At 42.9% G+C, this 26809-nt stretch overlaps 1 pseudogene; it reads left to right on the forward strand.

The window, feature by feature from the left end:
* The window catches only part of LOC139310045 (zinc finger protein 850-like), a 44336-nt pseudogene that overhangs the window by 13163 nt on the left and 4364 nt on the right, over window positions 1-26809 (forward strand).

Here is a 26809-nt window from a genome sequence, read left to right on the forward strand (position 1 = left end):
TTCTAGGTGTTTCTATCTGTATTTCTTTCTGTATGCATATATCTGCAATTATACAATCTATCCTCAGTACATCCAGATATATTTGAGGATAACCCTTTGCAGTGCCAAGAATTTATGATTGACCCAAGTCAACAACATAATTTCATGGTTGAATAGATATCTTGGTACTCTTCCATGTGTCAAATGAATCATAATTAATGTAAGAGATTATTCTGGCATTGTGGCATGTTTGCTTATTTGTTGTATATTTTTTTCACATCTTATGTAACCATTTTATACACAATTAAATTTACACTTTTCTTTGAAACTTATAGACAAAGAGGATGGCAAAAAGAGCACTCTGGACAACTGAGAATAACAAGCAACGTTGAAAAGGAAATAAAATTGAGCCAGAAATCAAAATATATTCCAGTTCCTTCAGAAAACCACACAATTCTCCTTCTCCAGCAGCTAACAGAGAACAGAGAGAAAGTTAACATAAGATTTTGAGCTGGAAAAAGTAGAGGATACGAAACTCAAGGACACATTGCATGAAAGATCAAGGAAGGTTATTTTTCACTCAGAAAAAGATGGAAATATCTGGAAGTTAGGGGGAAGGAAAAGGTCTTATTGGGCAGGGCACATAGGACAGACAATGATACAGGCCTTGCTCTGGGAAGAAGCAAGCAGCTGTAATCAAAACACTACTAAACAATAGTAGATCTAAACAATAGATCACACATATTTTTGACCTCAAGAATATCAGTTGTGGAAAAGCTCCATAGATCTGCCTATTGAAGAAAAAACACAGATTGCAAATCATAGCTGATTAAACAAGAAGATCCCAACTGTAGAAAAGCCATACAAATTATCTGAATATGGCAAAAGGTTTGGTCAGAGCAGCTTCCTTGTGGTACATGTAACGACCCACACAGGAGAGAAGCCATACGAGTGCTCCCAATGTGAATACTTTAGAGAGCATGGCAACATGGTGATACATCACAGGATGCCCATCACATAAAGAGTGTCCAAATTGTGTGAAAGTTTCATTGGAAATTACCACCTCATGAGACAGCAAAGGACTCACACAGGAGAGAAACCCTTTCAATGTCCTGATTGTGGGAAAAGGTTCAGTCAGAATTGCAGCCTGCTGGCACACCAGAGAACTCACACAGGTGAGAAACCATTTGAATGTCCTATCTGTGGGAAATGTTTCAGTCACAATTCCAGCCTGCTGGCACACCAGAGAACTCACACAGGTGAGAAACCATTTGAATGTCCTGATTGTAGGAAAAGTTTCAGTCAAAATTCCAGCCTGGTGACACACCAGAGGACACACACAGGAGAGAAACCATTTGAATGTCCTGATTGTGGGAAAAGTTTCAGTCACAATTCCAGCCTGGTAACACACCAGAGGAGTCACACAGGAGAGAAACCATTTGAATGTCCTGATTGTGGGAAAAGCTTCCTTTGGAATTCTGAGCTGGTGAGACACCAGAGGACTCACACAGGAGAGAAACCATTTGAATGTCCTGATTGTGGGAAAAGGTTCAGTAACAATTCCACCCTGGTGAAACACCAGAGGACTCACACAGGAGAGAAACCATTTGAATGTCCTGATTGTGGGAAAAGTTTCAGTCAGAATTCCAATCTGGTGGCACATCAGAGGACTCACACAGGAGAGAAACCATTTGAATGTCCTGATTGTGGGAAAAGTTTCAGTCAGAATTTCAATCTGGTGGCACACCAGAAGACTCACACAGGAGAGAAACCATTTGAATGTCCAGATTGTGGGAAAAGGTTCAGTAAAAATTCCAATCTGGTGTCACACCAGAGGACTCACACAGGAGAGAAACCATTTGAATGTCCTGATTGTGGGAAAAGTTTCAGTCAGAATTCCAATCTGGTGGCACATCAGAGGACTCACACAGGAGAGAAACCATTTGAATGTCCTGATTGTGGGAAAAGCTTCCTTTGGAATTCTGAGCTGGTAAGACACCAGAGGAATCACACAGGAGAGAAACCATTTGAATGTCCTGATTGTGGGAAAAGTTTCAGTCGCAATTCTGAGCTGGTGATACACCAGAGGACTCACACAGGAGAGAAACCATTTGAATGTCCTGATTGTGGGAAAAGTTTCAGTCAGAATTCCAATCTGGTGGCACACCAGAAGACTCACACAGGAGAGAAACCATTTGAATGTCCTGATTGTGGGAAAAGCTTCCTTTGGAATTCTGAGCTGGTGAGTCACCAGAGGACTCACACAGGAGAGAAACCATTTGAATGTCCTGATTGTGGGAAAAGGTTCAGTAAAAATTCCACCCTGGTGAAACACCAGAAGACTCACACAGGAGAGAAACCATTTGAATGTCCTGATTGTGGGAAAAGTTTCAGTCACAATTTCAACCTGGTGACACACCAGAGGACTCACACAGGAGAGAAACCATTTGAATGTCCTGATTGTGGGAAAAGCTTCCTTTGGAATTCTGAGCTGGTGAGACACCAGAGGACTCACACAGGAGAGAAACCATTTGAATGTCCTGATTGTGGGAAAAGTTTCAGTCGCAATTCCAGCCTGGTGAGACACCTGAGGACTCACACAGGAGAGAAAATATACGAGTGCCCAGATTGTGGGAAAGATTTCACTACTAAGACTAGCCTTTTAAATCATGTTAAATCACACGGGAGAAACCATTTAAGTGCCCCAAGAGTGGACGGTGCTTCAGGAATCATTCCACTCTTATTGCACACAAGAAAATGCGCATGGATTTTCCAAAGTGATGAAAGATGACTTAAAGCAGTGGTTCCCAAAGGGGCCATACCAAAGTGGGGGGCGGTGGGATGACTTAGGGGGGCAGTAAGACGCAAGGGGGTCGGCAGGGGGGCGCTAGAGGCAAAAGGGGGCGGCAGGGGGGCGCTAAGTGGCAAGGAGGGTGGCCCCCACCCTTTGGCCTGTGCCTCGCAGCAGTTACCTCCTTGCAAGCAAACAGCAAGAAAAAACAGCTCCTTTCAGCTTCAGCACAGGCTAATTAGCACAGGTTGATTAGATTGGCGTCCAGACTCTCTCAGCTGTCTTGTGCAGGGCTCTGCTGCTTGCTGCAAAGAGTGTTGAAGCAGATTTTTTTTCCCCTTGTGCTAATCAAGCTATGCTGAAAACGAAACTGAAAGTAAAGCAGGCTGTTTGCTGTTTGCTGCAAGGAAAAATTAGGCAGAGGCAGAGGGAGAATTCTTTTTCTTCTTTTTCCTCACTAAAAAAGGCAGGTGCAAACAATGGGAAATTTAGGGCAAGAGAGGAGAGTTCAAAATTTTAAAACACAAAAGAAAAAAAGAGGAAAGAAAAAAGCAAAAATAAAAATGGGAAGGGAGAAAAAGAAATGAAAGAGAAAGATGTTATACATATTTAGAATTGAAATATGAATAATAGTAAGAAATAAATGGGAAATCATGATTGTAAAAATGAAATGAATAATAATTGGAATATTTGTCTTTGTATTTTTGAAATCTAGACGATGATAAGTTTTCTTTTTTCTTTTTTTTAGAAATATAAATAAGTATAAACTGTAACAATTGAAATACCTTGAATGGTGTATGGTGGTGAAAGTAAAAAGGATTAAGTTGTAGGTTGGATAACATTGTTCTATTTTTCATTAACAGCATTTTCACACATAATTTCTACAACTAGCATCCTTCTCTTTAATAACAAATTAACTTTTTGACTGACTCTTAACCATTTTCTTAGTCTCTCCACAGTTCTCTTTCTTGATGTTTTCCTCCCTTTCTTCCCTTTCTTTAGCTTCTTCTTTTTCCTCTTCTTATATCTCCCCTTCAGCTTTTTTCCTTTAATTTTAACTCTATTATTTTCATTCTCAATCTTACCCCATTTATTTCTCTTCATATTTGAGATGTATTTTGGGTGTCCTCCTGGACTCACGGTTGAGTCTAGAAGATCATATAATGACCATGACCAGGGGGCCATATGCCCAGATTCGTCTGGTGCGCCAGTTGCGTCCCTACTTGGACCAAGATGCCCTACGCACAGTTACTCATGCACTAGTCACCTCATGTATTGACTACTGTAACACTCTCTACATGGGGCTGCCCTTGAGGGCCACTCGGAGGCTTCAGCTGGTGCAAAATGCAGCCGGGCGGGTTGTGATGGGAGAATCCCGATACTCCCATGTTACACCCCTCCTGCGCGACTTGCATTGGTTACCGGTTGCCCTCTGGGTGAGATTCAAGGTGCTGGTGATGACCTATAAATCCCTACATGGCTTAGGCCCAGGATATTTGGCAGACCACCTGCATCCAGCAATGACATCCCATCGCCTGGTCCATGCCATAGAGAGGGCCTGGTCAGTGTGCCGTTGACTAGGCAGTGTCGGCCGGCGGCCCCCAGGGGTAGAGCCTTCTCTGTGGGTGCGCCCACCCTCTGGAATCAACTACCCTTGGAGCTCCGGTTGGCTCCTGACCTCGCACCTTCCGCCGCGAATTAAAAATTTGGTTCAAGTTCCACGACCTGGACTGATGGGGTTTTAAGGGTTTTAAATTTTAGTGGGTCTAATCAGATTTTAACTTTGTATTATGGCTTTGTGAATTTTATTATTGTGAGCCGCCCTGAGTCCATTGGGAGATAGGGCGGCATATAAGCCAAATTAAATAAATAAATAAATATTTCCCCATATCCATTTTTATTCTATCACTATTGAACCCAGTGTAATCATCCGTTGGTGAAATGTTTGGGATGGCTCAGGAGTTCATGGCTTCCATGACGGCCATGGACTTGACCCAGTTAGTTCATGGCCCCACTCACGGGGGGGGGGACACACTCTAGACTTGATTTTTGTCTCTGGCCAGTGGTTGAGTGATCTTGTTATAGGGGATATAGACATGGAACCCTTGTCATGGTCAGATCACTCACTCCTTCGTCTGGACCTTCGTACCGCTACACCCCGCTGCAGGGAGGCGGACCCAATTAGATGGGTCCGCCCCAGGCACCTGATGGATCCTGATAGGTTCCAGACGGAGCTTGGGCCAATTCCTGATGATCTGGCACACAACTCGGCCGAGGACCTGGTAGCTGCCTGGGATCAGGCGGCTGGTGGGGCCTTGGATCAAGTCGTGCCTTTGCGGCCTCTGACCCGGTGTCGATCCCTCACGGCTCCTTGGTTCACCGAGGAGCTGAGGGCGATGAAACGCCGGAAAAGACGCCTAGAGAGCAGTTGGAGGGCCAGTCGCGCTGAATCTGACCGAACACTGGTAAGGTCGCATATTAAGACCTACCTAGAGGCGATAAAGACGGCAAAGTTTAATTACTTTTCCGCCTCTATTGCATCATCAGGGAATCGTCCGGCTACCCTGTTCAGGGTAACCAGCTCCCTGCTCCATCTGGGAGCGCGGGAGGATCCCTTGGAAGGCAGGGCGGAGGATTTCGGATAATACCTACATGACAAAATTGCTCAGATCCGGGGGGACTTGGACTCTGACTGGGTAGATCAGGGCAGGGTGACGAGGAATAGTCTTGAGAATGTTATCTGGGAGGAGTTTGATGCTGTGACTCCCGATGATGTGGACAGGATTTTGGGGAGACTTAGTGCGGCCACATGTTTACTGGACCCGTGTCCCTCCTGGTTTGTACTGGCCTCCCGGGAGGTTACACGAGGCTGGCTCCAGGGTGTTATCAACGCTTCGTTGAGTGAGGGTCACTTCCCCGCGGCCTTGAAAGAGGCGGTGGTGAGGCCTCTCCTCAAGAAGCCATCCCTGGATCCGGCAATATTGGCCAACTACCGTCCTGTCTCCAACCTTCGCTTTCTGGTGAAGGTTGTTGAGAGTGTGGTCGCGCGACAGTTTCCACAATTCCTGGAGGAAACATCCTATCTGGATCCGTTCCAGTCTTGTTTCAGGCCTGGGCACAGCACGGAAACGGCATTCGTCGCGTTGGTTGATGATCTCTGGAGGGCTCGGGACAGGGGTTGCTCCTCTGTTCTGGTCCTGTTAGACCTCTCAGCGGCTTTTGATACCATCGACCATGGTATCATGCTGCACCGGTTGGAAGAGTTGGGGATGGGGGGAACCGTGTTACCGTGGTTCTCCTCCTTTCTCTCCGACCGGTCACAGTTCGTGTTGGCAGGGGGGCAGAGGTCGACCTCGAGGCCTCTTATATGTGGAGTGCCTCAGGGGTCGGTCCTCTCGCCCCTCCTGTTCAACATTTATGTGAAGCCGCTGGGCGAGATCATCCGTGGCTTTGGGGTGAGATACCATCAGTACGCTGATGACACTCAGCTGTACATCTCCATCCCAGGCCACCCCAACGATGCCCTTGAAGTGATGTCCCAGTGCCTGGAGGCTGTACGGATCTGGATGGGGAGGAACAGTCTCAAGCTCAACCCTTCCAAGACTGAGTGGCTGTGGTTCCCGGCATCCCGATATAGTCAGTTGACTCCATCACTGACTATTGGGGGCGAGACTTTGGCCCCCACAGAGAGGGCTCGCAATCTGGGAGTCCTCCTGGATACGCAGCTGTCCTTGGAGGAACATCTGACGGCTGTAACCAGGGGGACCTTTTATCAGGTTCGCCTGATCCGCCAGTTGCGGCCCTTTCTTGATCGGGATTCCCTGTGCACAGTCACTCATGCCCTCGTGACCTCTCGCCTTGATTACTGTAACGCTCTCTACATGGAGCTCCCCTTGAAGAGCACCCGGAGGCTCCAACTGGTCCAGAACGCAGCAGCGCGGGTAGTGACGGGAGCAGCATGGTGCTCCCATGTAACACCGCTCCTGCGTGAACTGCACTGGCTTCCGGTGGTCTTCTGGGTGCGCTTCAAGGTGTTGGTTATCACCTTTAAAGCGCTCCATGGCATAGGGCCTAGCTATCTTCGAGACCGCCTACTGCCACCGACGACCTCCCATCGACCCGTGCGCTCCCACAGAGAGGGCCCCCTCGGGGTGCCATCAGCCAATCAATGCAGGCTGGTGACCCCCAGGGGGAGGGCCTTCTCTGTGGGGGCACCTACCCTCTGGAATCAGTTGCCCCCAGAGATAAGGAGAATCCATGACCTCAGTGCCTTCCGCCGTGCCCTTAAAACCTTCTTTTTCCAACAAGCCGGGCTGGCCTAATTCTTTTTAAGTGTTTTTAATTGTTTTGTTTATCGTTTTAATTAATGGGGCCAAATTTATATATATATTTTTTAACTGTATTTTAATATTTGTATTTGATGTTTTTATTTGGCTGTTCACCGCCCTGAGTCCTCAGGGAGAAGGGCGGTATACAAATTCAAAATAAAATAAAATAAAAATAAAATAAAATCTTTATCTTTTTTCCCCAATTATTTCCTTTTCAATATTATCTCCTTGTTTCTCTTGCTTCTCATTCATCTTTTTTTTTGCAAGCTAACCAATTCTCTGCTTCTTTATTTCCCTTAAATGCCTCCCTTACTTTTTGAAACATCTCCCTTAGTCTCTCATATTCATCCTCCCAATTCTCCATATTTTCAATTTTAAAAGGCTAGGATTTTTAAGCTTATTCTTTTCATTTCCATATGTGGGGGTGGGATGCTTTTCAAGGAGCCACAAGGGGGGCTGAGAGCAGAGTCATTCTGACAGTCTTTTAAAATTGCTTGGAAGACCCATTTTTTCCCTAACAATAATGTATACTTTGTAATAAAAGTATACCTGGAAAAAGTATTTGCAAAACTTGGACAGAAGGAAAAGGAAGGCAGGACTGGACTCATAATCAGTAGCTAGTAGTTCATTGTTATCAGTGGCTTCCGCTGATTTTAAACTCATTTTAAGACTGGCATTGATGACTACTGAAATATTCAACATTGGTCTCAGAAATCTTTGATTTGAACTATCTTTTTATTTTTTTTTATTTTTTTTTTTATTGTAAACAAACATACACATATAGACATAAACATTAAAACAAACTAGACATTAACTATACAATGAAATCAAGTCACATGACTTGAACTTTGAAAGTAGAGCTACTTCGGTAATTATATATCAATATATCTATATATATTATCTTTCATCTTGTATCAATGTTTATATAACGATATTTCCTGTTATTTACTTATTTTTGTAGTATTGGGTGGTAATCTCTTATTTCGTGTCTTTTTTATCTAACCATTTGTACCATTCTTGCCAAATTAAGTAAAAGTCTGTATCTTCTTTTCCTTGTATTTCTTTGGTCAATTTGTCCATTTCTGCACATTCCATAATTTTTTGTATTATTTTTTCTTCTGGTGGCGTGTTTTCCAATTTCCACATTTGTGCGAAGACAATTCTAGCTGCAGTTAGGATATATATTATCAAATATTGTGTCTCTTTTTTATAGTCCTTTGTCAGTATACCTAATAGATAAGTTTCTGGTCTGAGGGGTACTTTTTGGGCGGTAATTTCTTCCAGCTGACTTTGAATTGTTTTCCAAAATTTTTTGACTTTGGGGCATGACCACCACATGTGGTAGTAGGTCCCCTTCTGTATTTTACACTTCCAACAGTTCTGATTAGTATTGGGAAACATCCTTGCCAACCGTGCAGGGGGGAGATGCCACCTATAAAACATCTTGTACGTATTTTCTTTGTAGGGCACGGACATTGTCAGCTTAGTATTTACTTTCCATATTTTTTCCCAATTCTCTAGGTTAATATTATATCCAAAATTTTTGGCCCAAATAATCATATTTTCCTTCACCACTTCTTCTTCCAATTTGTATTTTAATAGATAGTTATATATTTTAGTTATTAATTTGTCATCTGATTGCATTATAATTTTATCTAATTCATTTCTTTCTTTTTGGATTCCAAATTTTTCCATATCACTTTTATATCTTAATTTTATCTGTAAATACGGCCACCAATCAATATCCGTGCCTTGTTGTCTCAGTTCCTCTCTTGTTTTCATATCTCCCTCTGTGTTCAACAATTCGTCATAGGTTTTCATCCTGTCTGTGTCCATTGTGTTCGGGTAGATTTGGGCCTCCATGGTTGATAGCCATCTTGGGATTTTGTCGTAGTGTTTTCTCCTTATTTCAGTCCAAATTTTTGCCAGTGCTCCTCTGATATAATGTCTCCTGAAGTGTTCATGTTGTCTGGGCTTTTCTTCCCATAGAAATGCGTGCCAACCTTTTGACAGGTCAAATCCTTCTAGTGCTAGTGTTCTTTTATCTTTAAGTGTCATCCAATCCTTAATCCAAGTTAAAGCTGTTGCAGTGTAATAGGTTTGCCAATCTGGTAGTCCCAGACCACCCCTTTCTTTAGTGTCCTGCAAGTGTTTCAGTTTAATCCTGGCTCTTTTTCCATGCCATAAATACTTTAATATCATTTTGTCAAGGTCTTTGAAGTATGATTTTCCTGGGTTTATCGGTATTGTTCTAAATAGATATAGTATTTTTGGTAGAATTGTCATTTTAATTGAAGCAATTTTGCCTAGTAGTGATAATTTCAACTTACTCCATACCTCTAAGTCCTTCTGGATTTGTTTGGCCAATTTGATGTAATTGTCTTCTTTGAGGGATGATATCTTATTGGTGAGCCAAATTCCTAGATATTTTATTTTGGTTGTTGTTTGTATTCCTAATGTCTCTTCCAATTCTTTCTCCTGGGTTTTTGTCAAATTTTTGGTTAGTAGTTTTGTTTTTTGCCTATTAATTCTCAATCCTGCCACTTCGCCATATTGATCTATCTTCCTTAGTAAATTCAGTCCTGATTGTTTTGGTCGTTCTAAAATGAATACTACATCGTCTGCGAATGCTTGTAATTTATACTCCTGGTTTTTTGTTCTTAATCCTTTTATTTCATTGTCGTTCCTGATTTCATTCAACAGTGGTTCCAATGCTAATATATATAATATAGGAGAGAGGGGACATCCTTGTCTCACTCCCTTAGATATTTTAAATTGGTCTGTTGTCTCTCCGTTTATCCATATTTTTGCAATTTGGTCTGAGTATATTGTTTTAATCATATTTAAAAATTTGTCGCCGGTTCCCATTTTTTCTAATTGTAGTATTAAGAATCCCCAGTTAAGATTGTCGAACGCCTTTTGTGCGTCAAGGAAGAGTAGAGCCATCTTTTCATTCGATTTTTGCTCATAATATTCCAGTATATTTATTATTGTTCTTGTGTTCTTGTTAATTTGCCTGTTTGGAATGAATCCATTTTGATCAGGATGGATGTAATTCACGATAATTTTCTTCATTCTCTGGGCCATGATTGATGTAAATAGTTTATAGTCTACGTTTAGAAGTGATATAGGTCTGTAGTTTTTGGTTTGGGTGAGATCTGAGTCTTCTTTGGGTATCAGAGTGATGATTGTTTCAATCCATGATTTGGGAATTTTGGCTTCTAAGATTGCTTCATTTAGGACTTGTAATAAAATATCATCTATTGGCTGGTATTCAATTTTGTAAAATTCCGTTGGGATGCCGTCTGGACCTGGTGTTTTATTGTTGTTCAGCTTCTTCTTTGCTTCCATTAATTCTGACATCGATATTGGTTTGTTCAAGAGTTCTCTTTGAGTTTCCTTTATTTCTTGAATGTTGGATTTATTTATATATTCTTTCACTTTTTCCAATTGAATTTCTTCCTGTGCATATAGTTCCTGATAAAAATTTCTTACGATTCGCTTTTTTTCTTCGTCCGTGTGCTGTAATTGCCCTTGTTCGTCTTGTAGTTGGTGTATTATTTTTTTTTCCTTTTCTTTCTTTAGTTTATAAGCCAACCAACGTCCTGTTTTATTTGCGAATTCAAATTGGTTTTGTTTTGCCATTTTGATTTTCCTAGCTATTTCTGTTGTTCAAATCATTGATTTGAACTTTGATTTGAACTATGGCAAGAAAAATCGTAAAATGGGGCAAAACTCACTTAACCATAATAATTTCTAGATATTTTAAGTGTAGAGAATTCAAGTGTTGAGAATGACCCATTATTTCATCTCTTTTTCCGCACTAGGTACCACTATTTGATTTATTTTCCTTTTATTCAAATAACAACAGAAAACCCAATACAGTTCAGTATGAATTGGCTTTCCAGTCCTTCCTTGATGCACTTTTTCACATTGGTTATCTAGTTTAAATGTCAAAGGAAAATCAATGATATATTTTTCAGACCTTTGGAGGATCACACTGTCAATTGTTCACACTTCTCAAGCAAAACTAATGGGCGTGAATTAAATTTTAGCTAAAAAATGGAGCTTTAATTCCAGAAGTCCATTCTTTAAACTTGGACTTGTGGAATTCAAAGGCTCTGGATTAAATGGTACTCGAGACAAAAGATGGAGAAGAGTATCTTGGTTTTAGACATGATAATAGCTGTCTAGAAAGGTGAGTTATGAGCTATTTTGACATCACCAGAAATTTAATTTATTACCTGTTAAAAATGCAAAGAGAAGGAGTACAGGGAGCAAGTAAAAGACCTTCATGTTGGGGTTGGTTCTGGACCAAATCTTACTTGTGGGGCAGAAACCAGCTCTCAGCCCTCCTTGTGACTTCTTGAAAAGAATCCCCCCTCCACACACGCTCCACCGCCTGAGGAGGCAGGGGAGGTCTGCAGGTTGATCCCAAGGGGGTCTGGGAATGGGTGTGAATTCATCCCACAGCCCTCTCCATCCCCTCCTCTGTGAAATTGCTTTCTCCCACTCGCTGGTGGTCAGCAAATTCAAAAGGAACCCCCAGCTGAGAATCACTGCTCTAGATTGGTTGATTCAGGGGATTTCTCTAGCGTTAACTAATAGTGTTAGCTATCTTTGTTACAGGGATAAATTTGTATTGGAACAACCTGCAGACCTCCCAAAGGCTCTGCCCATACTGTTTTTGCAAAAAAGGGCCCGTTTTTCACAAAAACAGGACGTGCGGGGCAAGGCTTCAGGAGGCCAAAAATGTCTGTATTCCGTGTATTTTATTGTTACTATCTTCCTTAGTGGGTCATGCAAACTGCTATTCCAAACAATGCTATTTATAGGGGTTGGGGGTGGGGGCAGTGGTGGGTTGCCCCAGTTCTATAGAACCGGTAGTAAAGCTGGCAGGAGGCCCCGCCCACCGACCCCGACATCACCAAAATGCTTCTGTGCATGTGCAGAAGAGTGCGTGCATGCGTGACCGAAGTGAGCGTTCGAGGCCCCACTGCAAACCGGTAGTAAAGGTAAGTAGAACCCACCCCTGGGTGGGGGGCACTGAGGGTGAGTTTGTAGTACCAAGGGGGCGGTGGACTGAAAAAGTTTGGGAACCTCTGACCTAAAGTGATGAGTGTAAAGGCTTGAATTTTAAGTCTAGCTGAGAAATTGACTCTTCAATTTGACCAGAAAGAATTCGCTTGATTGTTTTTGTCATCAAATATGTCATAGTATTAGATGGGAAGGAGGAAAGAAAAAATCGGAACATGTTAGTTCGATAATGGCTGTCTGGCTGCCCATCAGCAGCAGAAGTTGCTGGGTATTTATTTCTGCAGAAATTGTGCAATTCTGCAAAAATCATTTTAGGAGTGTTCTCTGCATTTTTATCATAATCAATGAGAGAAATGCCACATGCAGAGAACCAGCCTTTCTCTCCCTGGGTATCCTCGAGATTTTCCACCCCAGAATTTCCCAGGCAGCATCTCTTTGGGATAAGAGCACTCAGGCTATAGTTAAGAGATTGTGGGTCCTCATGGAAGGAGAAAACAAGAGGAAAGAGAAATAGTTTATCTTTTCCTAACAATTCATTGCACCAAGCATGTCTGCTCAGGTTGTGAATGAGGCACGCAAGTGGAAGAAACCATATGAATATCAAATATATTGGGGGAGTTTGGGGCAGTGAGAAAAGCAGTGTAAAATTTCAGATGCAAAGGCTACTCTGCCTTGCATGTGACCTTCATGGAGAAGAGCTGTAGGAATATTGAGTTGAGAAAAGGGATTGTGTTTTTGACTACAGGATCTCCAGGTTCATTCGCAACTCCTGTTGTGATCTCCTTCGCTTGGAGGTTCCTCCTTGTTAGTCTTTGATGGCTGGGAGGTGTGAGCAGAACCAAGAGATTGATACTTTTGTGGTTCCCCCCTTGGTAGGGAAATGTGAAGGGAAAAATTGTACAGTAGATGTTTCATTTCTAAAACAGCATTGCATAAGACTCATGAATAGATTTTGAGGGGGGGGGGAAAGGAAAGTGTCAGCATTTCTGTAAACACTGGGACAATGTAATGCAACGCTCTCTTCCCAACACATGGGAGATCTTTCCTGTTCTTTCATTTCTCTCCCAGGACTCCTTAATTTGTTTAAAAAATTCCTTCAATCAAAGGGGAACATTATTTGTATCAGTGAAAGTGATATTTTAGCTATGCAGATGGATTATCCTGATTTTGCTGGGATTGGAAGACGCCAAAGAATTCCAAGATCATTCATTTCACCCACAAGATTCAAAAAGACAGGTTACAATGTTTTTTAGTAGGTCACATTGCATCTGATCCCTTTGAAGGATACTCGGTGACCAGGAGCAGATCAGGACTGGCATGTGGAGAAACCAAGATGTAACTCAATGGTCGGTCTGGATAATCACTGGGGACTTTCCATGACTGAGAATAGGATACGATAGGATAGGATTGAATGGAAATGAATTCTTTATTGGCCAAGTGTGATTGGACATAAGGAATTTGGTGCATATGCTCTCTGTACATAAAAAGACAAGATACGTTTGTCAAGAATCATAAGGTACAACACTTAATGATAGTCATAGGGTACAAATAAGTAATCAAATCATAGTAGGAAACTATAAATCGTAAGGATACAAGCAACAAAGTAATAGTCATACAGTCATAAGTGGGAGGAGATGGGTGATAGGAACAATGGGAAGATTAATAGTAATAGTAATTCAGTAATAGTAATTATTTACTTAGTAAATAGTTTGACAGTGTTGAGGGAATTATTTGTTTAGCAGAGTGATGGCATTCAGTAAAAAAGTGTTCTTGTGTCTAGTTGTTCTGGTGTGCAGTGCTCTATAGCGTCATTTTGAGGGTAGGAGTTGAAACAGTTTAGGGGTCTGTAAATATTTTCACAGCCCTCTTTTTGACTCATGCAGTATGCAGGTCCTCAATGGAAGGCAGGTTGGTAGCAATTGTTTTTTCTGCAGTTCTAATTATCCTCTGAAGTCTGTGTCTGTCTTGTTGGGTTGCAGAACCAAACCAGACAGTTATAGAGGTGAAGATGACACACTCAATAATTCCTTTTTAGAACTGTATCAGCAGTTCCTTGGGCTGTTTGAGCTCCCTGAGTTGGCACAGAAAGAACATTCTGTGTTGTGCTTTTTTGATGATGTTTTTGATGTTAGGTGTCCATTTTAGGTCTTGAGATATGATAGAACCTAGAAATTTGAAGGTCTCTACTGTTGATACTGTGTTGTCTAGTATTGTGAGAGGTGGAAATATGGAAGGGTTTCTCCTAAAGTCTACCACCTTTTCTACGGTTTTGAGTGTGTTCAGTTCCAAGTTGTTCCAGTCACATCACGAGGCTTGTTGTTCAACCTCACGTCTTTATGCAGATTCATCATTGTCTCGAATGAGACCAATCACTGTTGTATCATCTGCAAACTTCAGTAGTTTAAGAGATGGATCATTTGAGATGCAGTCATTGGGATATAGAGAGAAGAGAAATGGGGAGAGCACAAATCCTTGGGGGGGGCTGTGCTAATTGTACAGGTATGTGATTCTGCTTAGCTTCACCTGCTGCTTCCTGTCTGTTAGGAAGCTTTTGATCCACGTTACAAGGGTGTTCAGGTATCGCTAGCTGTAGTGGTGGGATTCTGCCGGTTCTAGGCGGTACGGCCAAACCGTAATTGCTGGTTCTCCCCGCCCCTCCACACCACTATTTATTGCCAATAAATAGTGATGGGGCGGGGCGAGTGAGCCAGCTATTTAGCAAACGGTTCAGTGTTTTTTTTTGTAATTTATTGGCTTTGCAGCATACCGAACCGTTTTTTAAATTAATGGCTCGCCCTCCCCTCACCTCGCCCTGCCCCACCACTATTTATTGGCCTCGCTTGCTGTGTTGCAAAGCTTGCCTTAGTGACACACCGAGTTCGGGAGAAACGTCAGTGGAAACTTGGCACATTTTTCCGAACCATTAGTGACCTTTGGCTGGCCATGCCCCCGAACCGGTTCCCGCTCGCTCACCCCGCTCGCCTGATGCTCGCCCGCCCCGCCCAGCCCCTACTTGCAGAATCTACCCCCATACTTCTGCTCACCGCTGCTGGCAAAGGTAAGGCCAAAGGGCACGGGTGGCCGGGAAAGGGCGAGCTGGTGGAGGCGTCATACCAGCAGCAGGTAGTGGACCGATGCGTGCAGGGAGGGAGGGGAGCGCGTGGGAGATTGCGGCACCGGAGCTCTTCCCCTGCATTTCCCCCAGGTGGCCCGGCCTGCCAGGGAAGCACGCGGGAGATCCTAGCTGCAGTTTACTCGCGAGCAACATTGACTGGGAGAGACAAGAAGAAAGGCCAATGGTGCTCAGGAGTAAACTGAGGCTCCTAAGAGGGGGTCGAGCCTCCCCGCCCACAACATCTTCACCTGAGGGCATCACTGGCAGCCACTTCCTGCGCCTCCCGTCCCGTGCTCTTCCCGCTGCTGCTCAGCCTCCTCGATGCACGGAGGCAGGAGGCAGCGGTTTCTTTCTCTGCCTGCGAGCTTCTGGCTGCCTCTAATCTGCAGTTTACTTGTGAGCAAGTTTACTCGTGAGCATGTAAGGAGCATGTGAGGGCGAGCCATTAATTTAAAAAACGGTTCGGTATGCTGCAAAGCCAATAAATTACAAAAAAAAGCATGGTGCTCACGAGTAAACTGTAGATTAGAGGCAGCCAGCAGCTCGCAGGCAGAGAAAGAAAAAACCGCTTTGGCTCCGGTGCCAAAAGAAATTGGTGGGGAGAAAAAGAGGGAGGGTAGGAACAAGGGAAGGGCATTTTTTTCATTGTTTTAACTCCGTAGCAACATCCTTCCCAGCTACTGCTTTCTCTGCTCAGCAGCAGAGCTTTCTTTTTCTTTTTTTTTAAGGTTAGTCCCCTTCTGCCCGGGAGAGAGAAGAGCGGGGGCAGGGAGAGAAAAAGAAGGCAGGGTGGGATGGTGGGGGGCGGGAGCGGGGGTCTTCTTAATCACGGCTGGATGCTGCTTCCTTGGGTCCCCTCAACTTTCCAGTCCCAGAAAGCGGCTGAAAAATGCCTCCTGTTTCCATTTTCTGTCCTTGCCTCCTTCCTGTTTTATTTGGTTTTCCCTCCCACCCTGAAAGGAGTTTCAAGCAAAAGAAAGGGGGGGGGTCTTAATGTCTGGTTAAAATGGGTAGTACTTCCATTTAAAGAAGAAAAGCACAGCTCAGATTATTGCTATGATTTTTTGCTCCTATATTCTGTTGTTTAGGTATAAATTTTGTTAATGTAGAAATTTTACTTACAGCCTATTAAACAACGGAGCTAGCTGTCTGCCTGCAATCATGTGCATCTATTAGGAGTAATTCCCACTGAAAGAAAGTAGCCTTACTGCCAAGTAAACATACATAAGCTTTACATTGAGAGATAGGGTATCGATTAGTATGAGGTGTATTAGAGAGAGAAATGAGAACTTCTGTAACAGCAGATACTTTGTGCCAAGACCAGGGGTGTGTGTGTGTGAGTGAGTGAGAGAGAGAGAGACAGAAAGAGACAGACAGAAAGAAAGAGGGAAGGAGAGAGAGATAGAAGAGAAAGAAAGAGGAAGGAAGGGAGAGAGAGAAAAAAAACCCTGTGCTATTATTTTTAATTGTTCCATTATTTATCATGTATTAATATTTTACATTGTCCCTACACCTAGAGTGATTTTACTGCCTTTCTTTTGCCCAGGGCAACCACATATTTTTCAGGGATTTACATGCATTCAATGACTATAGTCCAGAACATAAATATGTGTGTGCTTATTTGTACATCATGTTTTGTATACATACAGAGAAAGAAGCACTTTTATGATCTTTGCCTTTTAGGCTTGCTGTCAAACATCAGCCATAATACTAATGACTATTTTGAACAATATGCAGGTTGTATTACACAAATGGCTATTTTATATATAAAATTATGACTGAAATATTTCTGCACCTCTATTGGTTCACACTATTAGTTTCTTTACACTAATTATACAACAAACAAGGAATGCTTATTTTCTGAAATCATGTACATTCCATTTTTTTCCCCCTTCTGGGCTCAAATGTGGGCTTAAAATGAGCACAGGACCACAACCAAGTAAACGTATATAGTAACAGTACTAACAATCATTAGGTGGAGTAGCCATTTTAGATTATTTATGTTGGGTATTAGGGAAGTACCCAACAGGCTACAATGCACAGCTGACTCTGTAGCTTTAAAATCAGTCTCCTGAATTTAAAATGTTATATAGGCACTAGTCTAAAGAAAAATTCCACTATCAGTCCAGTGTGATATTGCAATCTCACATGTGTCAGTTCTACAACAACAGAACTATTCACAACAGATATTTATTCGAAGCAAGTCCCATTGACTATATGGGAAGGTGCATATTCCCAGGTAATTAAGAGATGACTGGGTGCTTAGGTTGAGTGTTTAAGGTTGCAGACCCCTGACCTACCCCATCCCATTGCTTCACCTTGGAGCCAGCCCTGTAGGCCTGCGCCCGCCTCCCACCTGGGCAGCAGCGGCCTACCTACCCCAGTTGTATCACCTTGCCCTGCAGTCGGCCCGAACACCCGCCTCGGACTGCCTCTGACTGCTCCAGCAGGTCATTTTTATTTAATTAATTTAATTAAGAATGCTACAATGGGCATAAATGATGACAGGTCAAAAGTGCGAGGACCTGTCAGAAATCACTTTTTTCAGCCCTCTGGGTAGTCCCTATGTGCATATGGACTACTCAGAGGGCTGAAAAAGTTATTTTTGACCGGTCCTCGCACTTTTGACCGGTCCTTGCACTTACGACTGTCCTCACATTTTACGTTTTGCGCCCTATCTTCTCACCGTGGTAAAGAGAAGTAGTTGTGAAATGAATGACAACAGTTGTTAAGAATGCTGCAATGGGCAGAAATGTGAGGATGGTCATAAGTGTGAGGACCAGTCAAAAGTGTGAGGACCAGTCAAAAGTGCGAGGACCAGTCAGAAATGACTTTTTTCAGCCCTCTGAGTAGTCCCTATGCACATAGCCACGCCCACCCGGTCACATGACCAGCTAGCCACGCCCACCCGGTCACATAACCAGCTAGCCATTCCGCCAACTAAGCAACGCCCACAGAACCGGTTGTTAAAAAAATTGAATCCCACCACTGATTATGTCCGGAATGATGGTATTGAATGCTGAACTAAAGTCTATAAAGGGGACCCTTGCGTAGGTCTTTGGAGATTTAAGATGTTGTAGGATGTAGTGCAGAGCCCTATTAACAGCATCATCTGTCAATCTATATGAGTGGAGAACACAAACTATCTCCTTGCTCCTAGCCCAGCACTGTCACCCACCCTATCAAATTTAAATGTGCAAAATTTCTAAAATTTAAAATAGTAAAATGCTCAATATGCTTAATATTAACTGTTTGTTTTCCTTTTTTCTCTTTCCCTGCTGTCATATTTTAGTGCACATCTTTATCATGTCTCATTTTATTATGTTTAGACATTGGAAACCCTTCCAATGATCCCAAAGCCTCTGAATCTCTTTCAGGGCTATATAAAAATGTCAAGCAAAATTAAGTAAAGCCAACTTAAGAATCAGAGGGGATGGTCTGCATGTCAGGGTTCCAAGGAACAGACCCAATAAAATCAAAACTCTGAGGCCTGAACTCTCCTCAAAGTAATTGTTTATTAGGAATGTCATATTGGCACAGTTGGTGAAAACCAGATTCTGAAGACCCGAGGTTTTCCCACCAAAATCAAAACCCAAAGTTCTTGCTCTCAGGTCACACATCCATCATATGGTCCAATCAGGTCACAGTCCTCCTTTGGCTGTCTTTGGTCCACGCCTTCACAACACCTGGTGTGGACGTCCTTGGTTCCCATGGGAAAGAATGTTGTTATGGCTACAGTTTCCCCCAATTATCTCTACCTCCCCGCTCACATTCCCACAGCAGCAACCAGCCTTGCTGTGGCAGTCCTGAAGATTTCCAAAATGGTTTCAGGGCTGACAGGCTGCCCCCACTCAGCTGAGAAGGAACTCTTGAAAGAGAAAAATCAGAGGTTAACCTCACCTTCTTAGTCTCACCCCTCCCCCCAGGTGGCCCCTTGGGCTTAACTAGGATACTTGTCATGAAACTGTTTAATCACTGTTAAAATCAGCTGCCTGCAATTACTGCAAGTTCAAATCTCACCAGGCTCAAGGTTGACTCAGCCTTCCATCCTTTCTAAGGTAGGTAAAATGAGGACCCAGATTGTGAGGGCAATAAGCTGACTATGTATAAAATATACAAAAATATGAAGGCTATTGCTTAACGCATTGTAAGCCGCCCTGAGTCTTCGGAGAAGGGCGGCATATAAATCAAATTAAAAAAAAAAATCAACCTGTCTGCTTTTACATCCCAGGTCTTAACCCATGTAGCTTCAGATAAGGAGTATCCCTTCCAGTGGACTAGGTATTGCAAGTGACCCTGCTGCAAATGAGAGTCTAAGATCTTTTTTTACCTCATATAATGGGTTTCCCCTTGTACTAAAATAGGCCTTGGGGCGGCCCAGTGTACTGGCCCTAGCTGAGAGCCTGCTGCTGTTTTTAGCAAGCTGCTATGGAACACCGGGTGCACTTTCCCTAACAAGCGTTTTGAGTCTAAGCTGAACAGTAACAGGATTTATCAGTATCGGGAAAGGCCCTCTGAACTTAGGACCTAATTTTCTCCTGGGCAGTTTGAGTTTTAGATACTTTGTTGGCAAGTACACTTTGGCTCTGACCTGCAGCTCCTCAGTGAACCGTTTCTTCAGAATTTCGAATGCTGGGCCACAATTGGGCCACCCACTTGGCCGCTTTGCCCTCCATGTTGTCAGCAATGGCCGAGATCATTTTGTCAGCTCTGGAGCCCATCTTTTTCTTTGGATCTTCAGGGCTGCCACATTTAGTGCTGAGGAGGGGGGGTTGCATGGAGTTGGTAGAGATATATAGTCATAACAATATTCTTTGCTCTGGGAGTCAAGGACATTCAGCCTGCACTTGAAGCGGTGTAACGGGGGAAAATCAGGACGGTGGATTGATTGGGCCATGTGATGGACATGTGGGTGTAGGGAAAGGGACTGACTTTTCCTTGGGTGGGGAAAATGTGGGGGCTTTCAGATTCGGGTTTTCCCAGATGTGCCAATATGACATCTCTAATAAAATGAAACTTTGAGGAAATGCTGGCCTCGGAGTCTTACTTAGGTGGGGGATGTTCCTTGGAACCTTGACATATTTGTTGATCGGATTGGTACTGGGCTCCATAGTTTTTTTTGTTTGTTTGTTTGTTTTAATTTGATTTATATGCTGCCCTTCTCCGGAGACTCAGGGTGGCTTACAATGCGTTAAGCAATAGCCTTCATACTTTTTATATTTTATACAAAGTCAGCTTATTGCCCCCACAAACTGGGTCCTCATTTCACCTACCTTAGAAAGGATGGAAGGCTGAATCAACCTTGAGCCTTGGAGAGAATCAACCAGCAGTAATTGCAGGCAGCTGTGTTAATAACAGGGTGCTTATACCACTGTACTATCAAGGCTCCTAGTGATTGAGGTGGGACCAAATCCGGTTCACGAAGTACGCTAGCTTTTCGGGATTCCCATCAAAAGTGGCTCTGAAGCAGGGGGTGGGACTGTCAGCGGTGCTGGCAGTGGCTGACCTGAGACCAGATGGAGAACGGGGGCTGGCAGGCTGGCATTCATTGGCACTGGATCCACTCCTGTCCAGTGTAGTATGCCCAGCCCAGAGGGATCTGGTCCACCGGTGGCAGCCTAAGGAGAGGCTGGCGAGGTGGACTACCTGGCCTTGGTAGACCATGGTCCCTTGTTGCGGGCCTGGCTGTTGGCTGACAACTGTCACTGGTTGAGCTGTCATTTCGGTAGATCAGGCCCAACAAGGGAGGCTTAGGAGCCATCTGCTCAGCACTGAGTGAAAGGAGAAGGAAATCCCACTCTGAGTGGTCACACTCCCCTGGCCAGGAAAGGTGAAGGTCGGCTGGGCCAGGACCATGACAGGCTGGCTGGCTGGGGGTTGCTGGCCCAAGCAGCTGATGCTCAGCTGGCCAAATCTCTCTGGCAGCCCCTCCAGGATTTGGCTCTTTATTTAAAAAGTTTTATTGGATTTTAATTTTTAAACATATATCAACATGTTAATACAAATAGCAACAGTCAATTGTTACATTAATCAAACTTATATACTCCTAATATTAATGTACATGATTATTTTAAAGTAGTTATTCAGTATTTCAATGTTCCATTCTAATGATAATAATCTTAAAGATACATAGTAATACCATCTTTCAACCTCTCATCTTCCCATATTATTACTTATATTCAATTTATATAGAAATTATATCTACCTAATATTCCCCCTATTTATTATTTCTACCTCTATTCTTCTAGTCAGGTCACTCTTACTAATCCTTGTTTGTTTGTTTGTTTGTTTGTTTGTTTGTTTGTTTGTTTGTTTGTTTGTCAAACACATAAGGTAACAGATATAAGTATAAACATGATTATGAATACAGGGTAAGGATACGAATACATGGGTACAGTAGGACAGGAACGGTAGGCACGTTGGTGCGCTTATGCACGCCCCTTACAGACCTCTTAGGAATGGGGTGAGGTCAATAGTTGACAGTCTAAGGTTAAAGTTATGGGGGTTTGGAAAAGTAACCACAGAGTCTGGTAGTGCATTCCAGGCATTGGCCACTGTTGCTGAAGTCATATTTTCTGCAATCAAGTTTGGAGCAGCTTACCTTAAGTTTGTATCTATTGTCTGCTAGTGTATTGTTGCGGTTGAACCTGAAGTAGTCATTGACAGGTAGGATGTTGTAGCAGATAATTTTGTGTACTACGTTTAGGTCAGACAGAATGCAGCATAGCTCTAAATTGTCTAAGCCCAAAATTTCCAGCCTGATAGCATAAGGTATTCTGTTGTGAGGACTCTTCTCGTGAAATATCTCAGGACTCACTCAATTGTATTAATGTCCAATATGCAGTGTGGATTCCAGACAGATGAGCTGTATTCAAGAATTGGTCTAGCAAAGGTTTTGTATGCCCTAGTTTGCAGTACAATATTACTGGAGAAGAAGCTTCGTAAGATTAGGTTAACAACTCTTAATGCCTTTTTGGCAATGCTGTTGCAGTGATTCTTAATTACCTCTTAATTAATTAATTAATTAATTAATTATACATAATTTGTCTTAATTATTAAGAGTTAATTAACTCTTAATTAACTCTTAATTTATTAACTCTAAATGCCTTTTTGGCAATTCTGTTACATTGAGCTCTGGCACTTAGATTATTAGGGATAAATACTCCAAGGTCCTTGACAGAGTGAAGGTCGTATACGAGGGCATATCCTCCCAGCTTTCATTTTGTGTTCTGATTTGTTCTGCCAATGTGTAAGACAGAGCATTTGTTGCTGTGGCTAGCACCTGTGGCTAGAAAGCGGACAGTACAGCAGGCAGCGTCTGTGGTTGTGTTTAAGGAGTTAAAATCATCAAGTACTGCATTGCTAGAAAGGCTGGGAGGAGAGGAGACGCGCAGAGGAACTTCCTCTTCCGGATGGCTGATGGGAGGAAGTTGGTGTGCAGAGCGGCTTTTCTGCTCTTCCCAGGGTCGAAGCAGCAGCTGGCAGGTGAGTTGAGGGCAGCAGGTGGGAGGAGAGTCCTGGAGCAAGTCGGGCTGTTTGGTTCCCTCCACGGCCTGGAAGCGGAGAAGCAACTGGGCTGGAGCCTCTCAGCTGCGGCTGCTGCAGGTTCCTTCCCTCCCCAAATGGAAGCCCACTGGTGGTGCAGGCTGGGAAACTGGGGGCTGCAATTTCTGCTGGTGGGAAGCTTGAAAAAGCCTCCTTCGAATGCAGGTTGAGTCTTTGGGGCTGGTTTCCCTCCAGAGGGAGCTCCGTCACTGGAGGTTTGGAAGAGAGCTGGAAGAAACCTTGGAGGTCTTAATGATGTTTCAGACAAATGGCTGTCCCGTCAGTTTAAAAGCCACCAGCAATGGAGCCCCCACAACCTCTGGAGGGAAGCCATTCCTGAAGAATCAACCTTCACTCAAAAGAGACTTTTTCAGTCTTCCAGGCAGCAGAAAATTGCAGCCATTCCGTTCCACTGGCTAATTGTTCTCACTGATGGGATTTTTCCTTAATTCCAGGTGTTTTTCTCTCCTTGATTAGTTTCCATGCATTGCTTCTTGTCTTGTCCTTCTGGTGCTTTGGAAAAGAAGTTGACCCTTCAAGTATTGGAACACTGCTATCATGTCACCCCTAGTCCTTCCTTTCACTAGACGATTCATTCCCAATTACTGCAACCCACTAATTATCCCTACTGCTCTTCTCTGCGCTCTTTATAGAGTCTGGACGCCTTTTTTATATTGTGGTGATGAAAAGTGGTTGCAGTAATCCAAGCGTGATCTTAATTTAAAGCATTATAAATTGGTACTAAAACTTCATGTGATCTCGATTCTAGCCCTCTGTTTAGGCAGCCAGAGTTTCTCAGGCTTCTTGAGTTGTTTTCCCGTTTTAAGATTTTCATCCATGGAATCCTTCCCAAGCTGTCTCTTGGTTTGTTAAGATCAGCTGCTTTAAAGTCTAAGACATTAGTTTGATTTTGCTCTATTGCTTGTGTCTATTATATTGGATTCCAGTATGACATGGTCACTCTTCCCCCTATTTATCTGCAACTTCACCCCCCCCCCTTATAATTTCCTCTCTGCTAGTAAAAATTTAGATCACTATAGGAGATCCTTAGTTCCCTTTTCTACCTTTTGGATGACAAGTTGTCATTTAGATTCATGAGGAACCTTTTAAGACAGGGGTGAGAAACTGGTGGCCCATGGGCTGGATGCGTGACATGCAGGCCACACCCACCCCAGCTCCACAATGGGTAGAATGTCATGTGACGGCAACATGACATGGCAAGTTTGACACTCGTGCTTTAAGACAAGATTGGCCAGCCATTTGTCTGGAATGTTATAGGGTATCCTGCCTGAGAAGGTGATTGGACTAGAAGACCTCCAAGGTCCCTTCCAACTCATAACCTATTCTGTTAACGGCAGTGGTTCTCAACCTTCCTAATGCCGCAACCCTTTAATACAGTTCCTCATGTTGTCGTGACCCCCAACCAGGGGTGGGTTCTAAAATTTTTTACGACCAATTCTGTGGGTGTGGCTTATTTTGTGGACATGGCTTGGAAGTCATGTGACTGGGTGGGTGTGGCTAGCTGGTCATGTGACCGGGTGGCCATGGCTATGTGTATAGGGACTACTCAGAGGGCTGAAAAAAGTCATTTCTGACAGGTCCTCGCACTTTTGACTGGTCCTCACACTTATGACCATCCTCACATTTATGCCCGTGCAGCATTCTTAACACAACACATGTCATTCATTTCACAACTGATAGGGCAAAAAACGTAAAATGTGAGGATAGTCGTAAATTCGAGATCTAGTCAAAAGTGCGAGGACCAGTCAAAAATAACTTTTTCAGCCCTCTGAGTAGTCCATGTGCACAAAAGGGCTACCCAGAGGGCTGAAAAAAGTGATTTCTAACAGGTCCTCGCACTTTTGACCTGTCTTCGCACTTATGACTGGTCATCATTTATGCCCATTGTAGCATTCTTAACAACCGTGTCACTCATTTCACAACTGTTTCTCTTCACTATGGTGACAAGATAGGGCAAAAACGTAAAATGTGAGGATAGTCGTAAATTTGAGGACTGGTGCGAGGACCAGTCAAAAATAACTTTTTCAGCCCTATGAACAGTCCATAAGGATAAAAGGATACAGCAATAGAAAGGGATGAAGGAATGGAAGGGAAATTAGAGTAGGAGTGAGGGTAAGAGAGGGAGGAAGAGAGGGGGAGAAGGAGAAAGGAAGAGGAAGTAGGGAGGAGAAGAAGAGGGGGAGGAAGAGAAAGTAAGAAGGAAAGAAAAGAGAGAGGTGGTAGGTTTGAGGAGAAAGATTCCTGTACAATAAAAAAGATGAAAGGGAAGAAAACGAACTCCAAACAAATATAAAGATATTAAGATTAAGAATGAATTGTTAAACTTTAAAGAATAAAAGAGAACAAATATGAATAAATAGCAATAATTAGAAACACACATACAAACATACAATGTATTTTCTTTGAACAGAGTATTTGGCTGGTTCACAAATTTAAACAGTGTTTAATCATTTCAATTAAATTTACAATTTCTATTTTTCCTTTTTGCCATATTTATTCCTCATCTATTTTTTTAAAAAAACAATATTACCCTTCATCCTCATCTCTAATCTTAATCAAATTCAATTTTTCCCTTCTATTCTATATTATACCCCTTTGCATTGTCATCTATTTTTATATCCGTCCTCACATTGGTTAATTATGTAATTATGTAATACAGTTGTTTAATACAAATTCAGCATTTTAATATAAATCAATTAATTATATAACTATCTTTTTGTATATTAATATGAACATGAATATTCCAATTATTTCCATGCAATCCAATTTCTTACAAATCAATTAATTATATTTACCAATAATAATAAACCAAATAATTTCCCCCATATATTCCTCCAAACCACAACTTAACCATTTCTGCTTTCAATACAATATAGAATTAATAGTATCTCAATTATTACAATTCCCTAGTTAAATAGAGCTTTTTTTCTTTTGTGTTTTAAAATCTTGAACCTCCTCTTTTGCCCTAAATTTCCCATTGTTTGCAGTTTTGCACCTACCTTTTTTGGTGAGGAAAAAGAAATCTCTCTCTGCCTCATTTTGTCACGTTGCAGCAAAGACCCTGCTTTACTTTCAGTTTCGATTTTTCAGCATAGCTGGGGGGGGGGGGAAATCTGCTCCAGGAATTTACCTCTTTGCAGCTAGCTAGCAAGAGAGCCCTCTGCAAAGCAGCTGAGAGCAAATCAGCTGAGAGTCAGGAGGCTGATCAAATCAATTTATGGTAATTAACCTATGCGTAAGCTGAAAGGGGCTGTTTTTTTCTATTTTTGCAAGCACCAGTCTACTAATCTGTTTTCTTTTGACACTGATTAGCTGTAGGGCGGCCCTTTGAAGCCCCGCGGCAAGAATTTAAACAGTTTTTTTTCCCTCTAGCCATCCCTCTGAGCTGGGACTCAGGAGGCAGTAATAGATTGGGAATGGGCGGGTAAGCGACCGGCGACCGGCGATCCAACAGAGGCAGAGGGTGAGGGTGAGTGAAGGCGTGGGGGGGGGGGGCGAGAGAGGGCTTTGGCGACCCCTGTGAAATGGCCGTTCTACCCCCAAAGGGGTCGCGACCCCCAGGTTGAAAACCGCTGTGTTACGGGCTTGCTATTCTCTTGGCAACCAAATTGCACTGATTCTGCCACTAGTCTTTTTCTAGGGTTTATGTTTTTTAACTTCCAGGTCTTGCCAAAAGCACGATAATTCCTATTGGTGCCGCATCCAGGTATTAATCAGGTTCAACTGGTTTTACCGTATTTTTTGGACTATAAGACATACCTAAATTTAGAAGAGGAAAACAACCCCAAAAAAAGTTTTTGGCCTATCTTTTTTCGGACCTTTTCCAGTCTTTTTTCAGCCTGTTTCTGGGGCTATTTTCGGCCCATTTTGGGTGCTTTTTTCAACTCGTTTTTGAGGCTTTTTTCGGCCTGTTTCTGGGGCTTTTTGATCCATTTTTAAGGCTTTTTCCCCGTTTATGAGGCTTTTGGGGGGCTGTTTTTTGAGGATTTTTGG

This window comes from Pituophis catenifer, unplaced genomic scaffold, assembly GCF_029215685.1.
Source record: "Pituophis catenifer annectens isolate HBS135680 unplaced genomic scaffold, rPitCat1.0.hap2 SCAF_2, whole genome shotgun sequence".
Lineage (NCBI taxonomy): Eukaryota > Metazoa > Chordata > Lepidosauria > Squamata > Colubridae > Pituophis > Pituophis catenifer.